The sequence below is a fragment of the Callithrix jacchus genome, chromosome 5, assembly GCF_049354715.1.
Source record: "Callithrix jacchus isolate 240 chromosome 5, calJac240_pri, whole genome shotgun sequence".
Taxonomy (NCBI): domain Eukaryota; kingdom Metazoa; phylum Chordata; class Mammalia; order Primates; family Cebidae; genus Callithrix; species Callithrix jacchus.
The window spans coordinates 88044098-88051167 of record NC_133506.1 but is presented as its reverse complement, the minus strand read 5'-3'; the positions used below and the strand labels follow the sequence as shown (position 1 = coordinate 88051167).

At 47.2% G+C, this 7070-nt stretch overlaps 1 protein-coding gene across 6 annotated transcripts in view; it reads left to right on the top strand.

Annotated features, from left to right (window-relative positions):
* The first annotated feature begins 29 nt into the window (after positions 1-29).
* MARCHF10 (membrane associated ring-CH-type finger 10) overlaps positions 30-7070 on the top strand; it is a 111022-nt gene continuing 103981 nt past the window's right edge. For 5 of the 6 annotated variants that reach the window (XM_078373473.1, XM_035300380.3, XM_054256004.2 and 2 more), the window contains exon 1: positions 30-263. The gene's annotated coding sequence lies outside the window, so the exon portion shown is untranslated. Of the gene's footprint in view, positions 3065-7070 lie in introns of all 6 variants that reach the window. The other variant, XM_035300376.3, reaches the window with a different exon arrangement.

Below are 7070 nucleotides of genomic sequence, written 5' to 3'. Positions count from 1 at the left end.
GTTGCCAGGGAAACCGGAGGACGCCCGGTAGCCGTCCCCACCGCCTCCGCCCCAGGCAAGGCAGGCAGGCGCCAAGGAAAGCAGCCTCGGGGGAGGAGAAGGAAGAGGGGCAGGTGAAGAGCAGAAACGAGAGGAGGAGGAGGAAGAGGCGTTCAGGGCAGTCCTGGCCCGATTGATGGGCGGCTCCTGCGCCCTGTACCGGCCCGCCTGCCCCGCCCCTCGACCCCTTTAGCACCGGCAGGGGAGGAAGGGCAGCCCCACAGGTAACGGCCCCTGGCCCCCCGCCGCTCCAACCCCGTCCTCCCAGGTTCGGGGACAACCTTCCCTTTAGACTTCCAAAATTCTGGAGGGAAACCGGACCTGACATCCGATGGCCTGGCCTGTCCCTGACCCAGCTGACCCCAGCACCAGCTTTTTTCTGTCTCAAAGGCACAGGTTTGGGGGATGCTGTGACCCTTTGCTCATTGGAAGCCGCCCGCACCCACATTCCTTCCTGCAGATGCCACTGGTCAGGAAAGGTATACACAGACCATGGCTCCTTGGGCTTCTGAGTGCCAAATGGCTGATACTGGTTTTGTTTTTGAGGAGTCTCGCTCTGTCTCCGAGGCTGGGATGCAGCGGCGCAGTCACGGCTCACTGCAGCCTCGACCTCCAGGACTCAAGCGATCCTCATGCCTCAGCCTCCCGGTAGCTGGGACCACAGGCCACCATCGCGCCTGGCTAGTTTTTTAATATTATTTGTAATGAAGTGGTCTCGTTATGTTTCCCAGGCTGGATATTGTTATTAATGTTAGCACTGAATTGCTTGTCGAACCTGTGAGGTTTCCTCCCCCAAAGTTTCCCAATCACACGTTGAGTTTTTCCCCTCTTCTGGGCTTGATGGTCGAAATGTGACCGCCCATCTCTCCTAGTTTCACAGTAAAATGAAGAGTCACAGCCAAAAGCAAGCCTTTCTCCGCCTCCCTCCCGCCTCCAACTCTTAAGCCAAGTTGGCTAAAAGAGTTAAAAGATCTCCTTAACTTTCCCAACCAATTCTTCCTTTTTCTCTGCAGTCACAGTATTTGTAAACTGGGCCCAAATCATTAACCTTTTTTTTTTTTGAAACGGAGTTTCGCTGTTGTTACCCAGGCTGGAGTGCAACGGCACGATCTAGGCTCACCACAACCTCCGCCTCCTGGGTTCAAGCAATTCTCCTGCCTCAGCCTCCCGAGTAGCTAGGATTACAGGCGCGCACCACTATGCCCAGCTAATTTTTTGTATTTTTAGTAGAGACGGGGTTTCACCCTGTTGACCAGGATGGTCTCGATCTCTTGACCTCGTGATCCACCCGCCTCCCAAAGTGCTGAGATTATAGGCGTGAGCCACCGCGCCCCGCTAACCTTTCTTGCTTATACTCAAGACACGTTTATAAGCTAAGACTTTAAAATGCTAATTTTTTTAACCTAAGGTCTAAACAAATCCTATAATGTTTGACATTACAAATTAATCAATTGGGGAAAAGATTGAATAAGTTCTCCTGAAATCCTCCTCCAAGCACCTAATTGTGGAAAGGGGGTAGTTTTTGAGCCTGATTATCAGGTATTAACAATAGCCATTTAGATTTTGTTTCAAAGCAAACTTCCGTCTAAGGAGGGGTTAAATTATTTACATTTTCCTTTATTGCTTAACAGAATATTAGCTTTAGTGATGTCTTTCTCTTATGAGGACATAGTAAGAAAAGAATAAGAGTTTGATTGTTGGCTGGGTGCAGTGGCTCATGCCTGTAATCCCAGCACTTTGGGAGGTTGAGACAGGCAGATCATGAGGTCAGGAGTCGAGACCATCCTGGCTAACACAGTGAAACCCCGCCTCTACTAAAAATACAAAAAAAATTAGCCAGCCATGGTGGCATGCGCCTGTAGTCCCAGCTGCTCAGGAGGCTGAGGCAGGAGAATCACTTGAACCCAGGAGGCAGAGGTTGCAGTGAGCCGAGATCACGCCACTGCACTCCAACTTGGGAGCAAGACTGTCTCAAAAAAATTGTTTTTAAAAAGAAACCAATAAGAGTTTGATTGTTAGCCAGGTGCGGTGGCTCACATCCGTAATCCCAGCACTTTGGGAGGCCCAGGCAGGCAGATCCTGAGGTCAGGAAATCAAGACCATCCTGGCTAACACGGTGAAACCCCGCCTCTACTAAAAATACAAAAAAAATTAGCCAGCTGTGATGGCACGTGCCTGTATTCCCAGCTACTCAGGAGGCTGAGGCAGGAGAATCGCTTGAACCCAGGAGGCGGAGGTTGCAGTGAGCCAAGAGTTTGTTATTAAGAAGAGGCTCCGGCCGGGCGCCGTGGCTCACACCTGTAATCCCAGCACTTTGGGAGGCCGAGGCGGCCTCTTGATCTCACGAGGTCAAGAGATTGAGACCATCCTGGTCAACATGGTGAAACCCCATCTCTACTAAAAATACAAAAAATTAGCTGGGCATGGTGGCTCGTGCCTGTAATCCCAGCTACTCAGGAGGCTGAGGCAGGAGAATTGCCTGAACCCAGGAGGCGGAGGTTGCGGTGAGCCGAGATCGTGCCATTGCACTCCAGCCGGGGAAACAAGAGCGAAACTCCGTCTCAAAAAAAAAAAAAGAAGAGACTCCTTCAAATCAGTTCTTTTGACAAATGTGGTCATAAAACAGAAGGATGGTATGTATGCATGACTTTTTCGGGCACTGAAAAACATTCTGCAGTCAGATTCTGTTCTCCTTAGTCAGGAAAACTTGGTTGGAATTCATTGGAAAGTTACACTAGAGAAGAATGTGTATGTCACAAAGTTCTTAGAATATTCCCCACAAAACTTCACAGATACGTAGAATTTTGAGGCCAAGAAGAATTATTTGCTCTTGCTTCAGCAGCACAGGACTCCCTCCTTCTCCACAAGCCTCCAACTCCCTCCTCCTTTCTCTCTTCCTACTTAATACGGCTTCTTATGTTGATTTCTAAAGTACAAATTTGGCACAAGACATTATCACCAGAAAGGCTTAAAACAGAAGTGTGCATGACCGTGAGTGGATTTTAAATTAAGAAGCAGTTCAAAGGTGAGCGATGGAAGAGAATACAGAGTGCTATTTTAGAAACATGTGCCTTGTCCACATTTTATTATCACCCCCACCCCAACCCTCTGTGTTTGCTGGGGAAAAATTCTCAGCTTCAAGTGGCCATCTGGTTGAGTAGGCCCACAAAGCTGAGATCTGTGAATTAGGCATTATCTCATGTAGATTTATTTCCATAGTTATTTCTGTTTCTCGTTCATCCTGGTCAGCTTTTCATACCTGGAGTGCGGTATGACATTCACGCAAACACGGAGAATGTTTGCTTACACGGAGTAACTACCATCTTGCTCTATCACTAATACCCTGTTTTCTTGGTTCTCATAATATTTGTTTAATCTCATAAAGACCTAATGTATTTAAATTAAAAATTACATGTGACACTATGATGCTTCTAAATATTGTGAAATACAATGAAATAGAGAGTTTATGGGAAGGAAAAGAGACTTTTGTAGGTAATTTCTTTTTTAATTTTTAATTTTTGCGGGGGACGGGTCTCTCTTGTTGCCCAGGCTGGAGTGCAGTGCCATGATCTTGGCTCACTGCAACCTCCATTTTACAGTTTCAAGCAATTCTCTTGTCTCAGCCTCCCGAATAGCTGTGACTACAGGAGCACACCACCACACCCGGCTAATTTTTGTATTTTTAGTAGAGATGGGGTTTTGCCATGTTGGCCAGGCTGGTCTCTTAACTCCTGACCTCAAGTGATCCACCCACCTCAGGCCTCTGAAAGTGCTGGGATTACAGAGGTGAGCCACCAGCTGTGGGCAATTTTAAAGTCCTTTATTTGGTAGGTGATTGTAAAATCAGAGGCAACTTAGCAAGTAACTCGAAAGGTGCTACCTCCTACCTATTTAAGACAACGTTATTTTATGCCTCTTAACTTAGAAGTCGCCTTAAATTAACCCTGCACTAAAGCCATGATAGATTAACTGGCTGTCTGTATTAACTTTGTAACAAAAATGTATAATCCAAGTGGATTCTGGGATGTGCCCCTTTAGTGACCATTAACATTTTTATTATGAGTCCTTAGGGTCGCTGCCTGATTAAGATTCAGACAGGCATCTCTTTCCAACAGTAACAGCAGGGGCTTATCCTCCTGCCGTTTTAACACCATCGTTTTCTGAAAAGAGTGAAAGTGTAACTTTGTTCTATGCAGGTACACATTCCGATGAAACGCTAAAAGTCATCTTTTAAAACATAGTCCCACCGGGTGTAGTGCCTCAAGCCTGTAATCCCAGCACTTTGGGAGGCCGAGGCAGGTGGATCACAAGGTCAAAAGATCGAGACCATCCTGGTCAACATGGTGAAACCCCGTCTCTACTAAAAATACAAAAAATTAGCTGGGCATGGTGGTGCGTGCCTGTAATCCCAGCTACTCAGGAGGCTGAGGCAGGAGAATTGCCTGAACCCAGGAGGCGGAGGTTGCGGTGAGCCGAGATCGCACCATTGCACTCCAGCCTGGGTAACAAGAGCAAAACTCCGTCTCGAAAAATAAAAATTAATTAATTAATTAATTAATAAAATATAGTCCCATAAATGACTATTAAAATGCTCAGAGACAGCATTTAGGTTTTGTGTGTGCACTGGAACTACACATTAGATGTAGTTTCAGACTCTGACTGTCAAAGACCAACTTTCCATACTCCAGAGAAAAGAACCCCCAAGAGACCTGCACAAGTTTTCCGCATTGTTCAGGGCCAAACAATAAACAGTGTGAGATTTTGTAACTACCAGACCAGACACTGGGTCACCATGAGTCAGGGGCAGTCTGACTGGCAATATCTACAACTGAATAAACAGGAGGAGGGAAGGAAAGCCACAGAACGTATACACCTGAAGGTAGAGATGTCACCTGTCCCACCCTGCTGTTTCCTTGTCACACGGAATAGGTGGGGGCTTTGATGACCCCATAGGTGAAGAGTCATTATTAACAGTGCCATTTTATCCCTTTGTGAGCTTAAATATTTTGGCCATAAACTTGGGCCATGCCAATCACAGCCAAACTTATTGAAAGCATGCTCTCCATGCCTTCGCCTCCCATCTCGCAACCTTCTGCAGCCCTCCCGGCCCCATCACTCCACTGAATGCTCTCACCAAGGTTATTAGTAGCCTCCTTTTTGAAATGCTCTCTTCTCAGCATCTCTGAAACAGCACCCACCTGGTCTTTTCCTACCTCTGGCTTTTCTCTTCAGCTGCTTGTTCTCTAACTATGAGTGTTCCTCACAGTTTTGTCCTGTGTCCTCTTTCCCTTTTCATTTCTCTTTTCATTCCCATTCTTCCTTCAACTTCAGTTATCACAGAATCCCAGCAATGCCCAGATCTGTGCCTCTCCAGTCAACTCCAGAGCCCTGCGTCTGACAGCATGCTTGGCCTCTCTGTTTGCTGCACCAGACTCTTCTGATGCTGTGCTGTTTCCTCACAAAGTAGCTCCTCCTGTGTTTTCTGAAGGGAATGCTGGCACCAACCCACTAACCTGGGCATCTCTGAGACTTCCAGCCCCTGACCCATCCAGATAATCGCAAGCCCTTGAAGACTTTCTCTCCCGAGGTCCTTTGAATCCCTTGGTTAAGGGTGTGGGCACTGCAGCGAGATTCTCTGGGTTCACATCCCAACTCTTCCACTCCCTAGCTCTGTTACTTAAGGCAAGTTACTTAATCCCTTTGGGCCTCAGTTTCCTTGCCTGCAAAATGGAGATGTAGTGCCGGCCTCATAGCGTTGTTGAGAAGATTGAATGAGTTAATTTGTGTAACTGCTTAAAACAAGGCCTAGCCCTTCCAGAGGCTCAGTAAAGAGCAACGATGGGCCAGGCATTGTGGCTCACACCTGTAATCCCAGTACTTTGGGAGGCTGAGGCAGGCAGATCACCTGAGGTCAAGAGTTCGAGATCAGCCTGGCCAACATGGTGAAAACCCATCTCTGCTATGAATAAAAAATTACCCGGGTGTGATGGCATATGCCTGTAATCCCAGCTACTTGGGAGGCTGAGGCAGGAGAATTGCTGGAAGCTGAAGTTGCAGTGAGATGAGATAATGCCACTGCACTCCAGCCTGGGTGACAGAGCAAAATTCCATCTCGAAAAAAAAAGAGTAGCCATGATCCCCTCTCTCTCCCCATTCTCCTCCTCCTCCTTTTTCTCTCCACGGTTGCTGCCTGATGCTGATCACCATTTTATCACATCTGGACCACTGTGCTATTTTCCCAGAGGTCTTCCTACTTCTGTTTTTACTCTACCACCGTCATCCCACCCATCCATTCTCACACCACAACTGGAAGGATCTTTTAAAACTACAATTTTTTTTTTTTTTTTTTAAATAGAGACAGGGTCTTACTCTGTTGCCCAGGTCAGAGTCAGTGGCGTGACTGTGGCTCACTGCAGCCTCTAACTCCTGGGCTCAAGTGATCCTCCCACCTCAGCCTCCCAAGCAGCTAGGAGTACAGGCATGCACCACCATACGTAGCTAATTTTCAACTTTTTTTTTATAGAGACAGTCTTACTATATTGCTGAGGCTGGTCTCAAACTCCTGGGTTCAAGTGATTCACATTGGGAGGCGGGAGCCACTGTACCCAGTGAGTTATGATCACACTGCTACACTCCAGCCTGGATGGCAGAGCAAGATTCTGTCTCTAAGAAAAAGAACTAACAAATTAACAAATAAATAAAAACACAAAACTAATTATTTACTCCCCAGATTGGAAACTTTCAGTAGTTTCCCATGACTCTTTGAATCATGACCTTAAAGACCCCACTGGAGCTGGCCCCTGCCTCCCCTGCAGTTCTTCTGGGACTGGTGCCTCCTCATCTCTGCTCCAGCTGCACTGCTCCCCTTTCCATCTTCCTCATCTGCACCTGCTCCTTCATGCCTGAACCCTCTGCATTTGCTGTCCTCTCTGTCCCACTTCTCAGCTAACTCACTCTGTCAAACTCAGTGTCACTGCCTACGGAAAACCTTGCCTGACCTCTCCAAACCAAGTTATACTCTCCTGTAATAA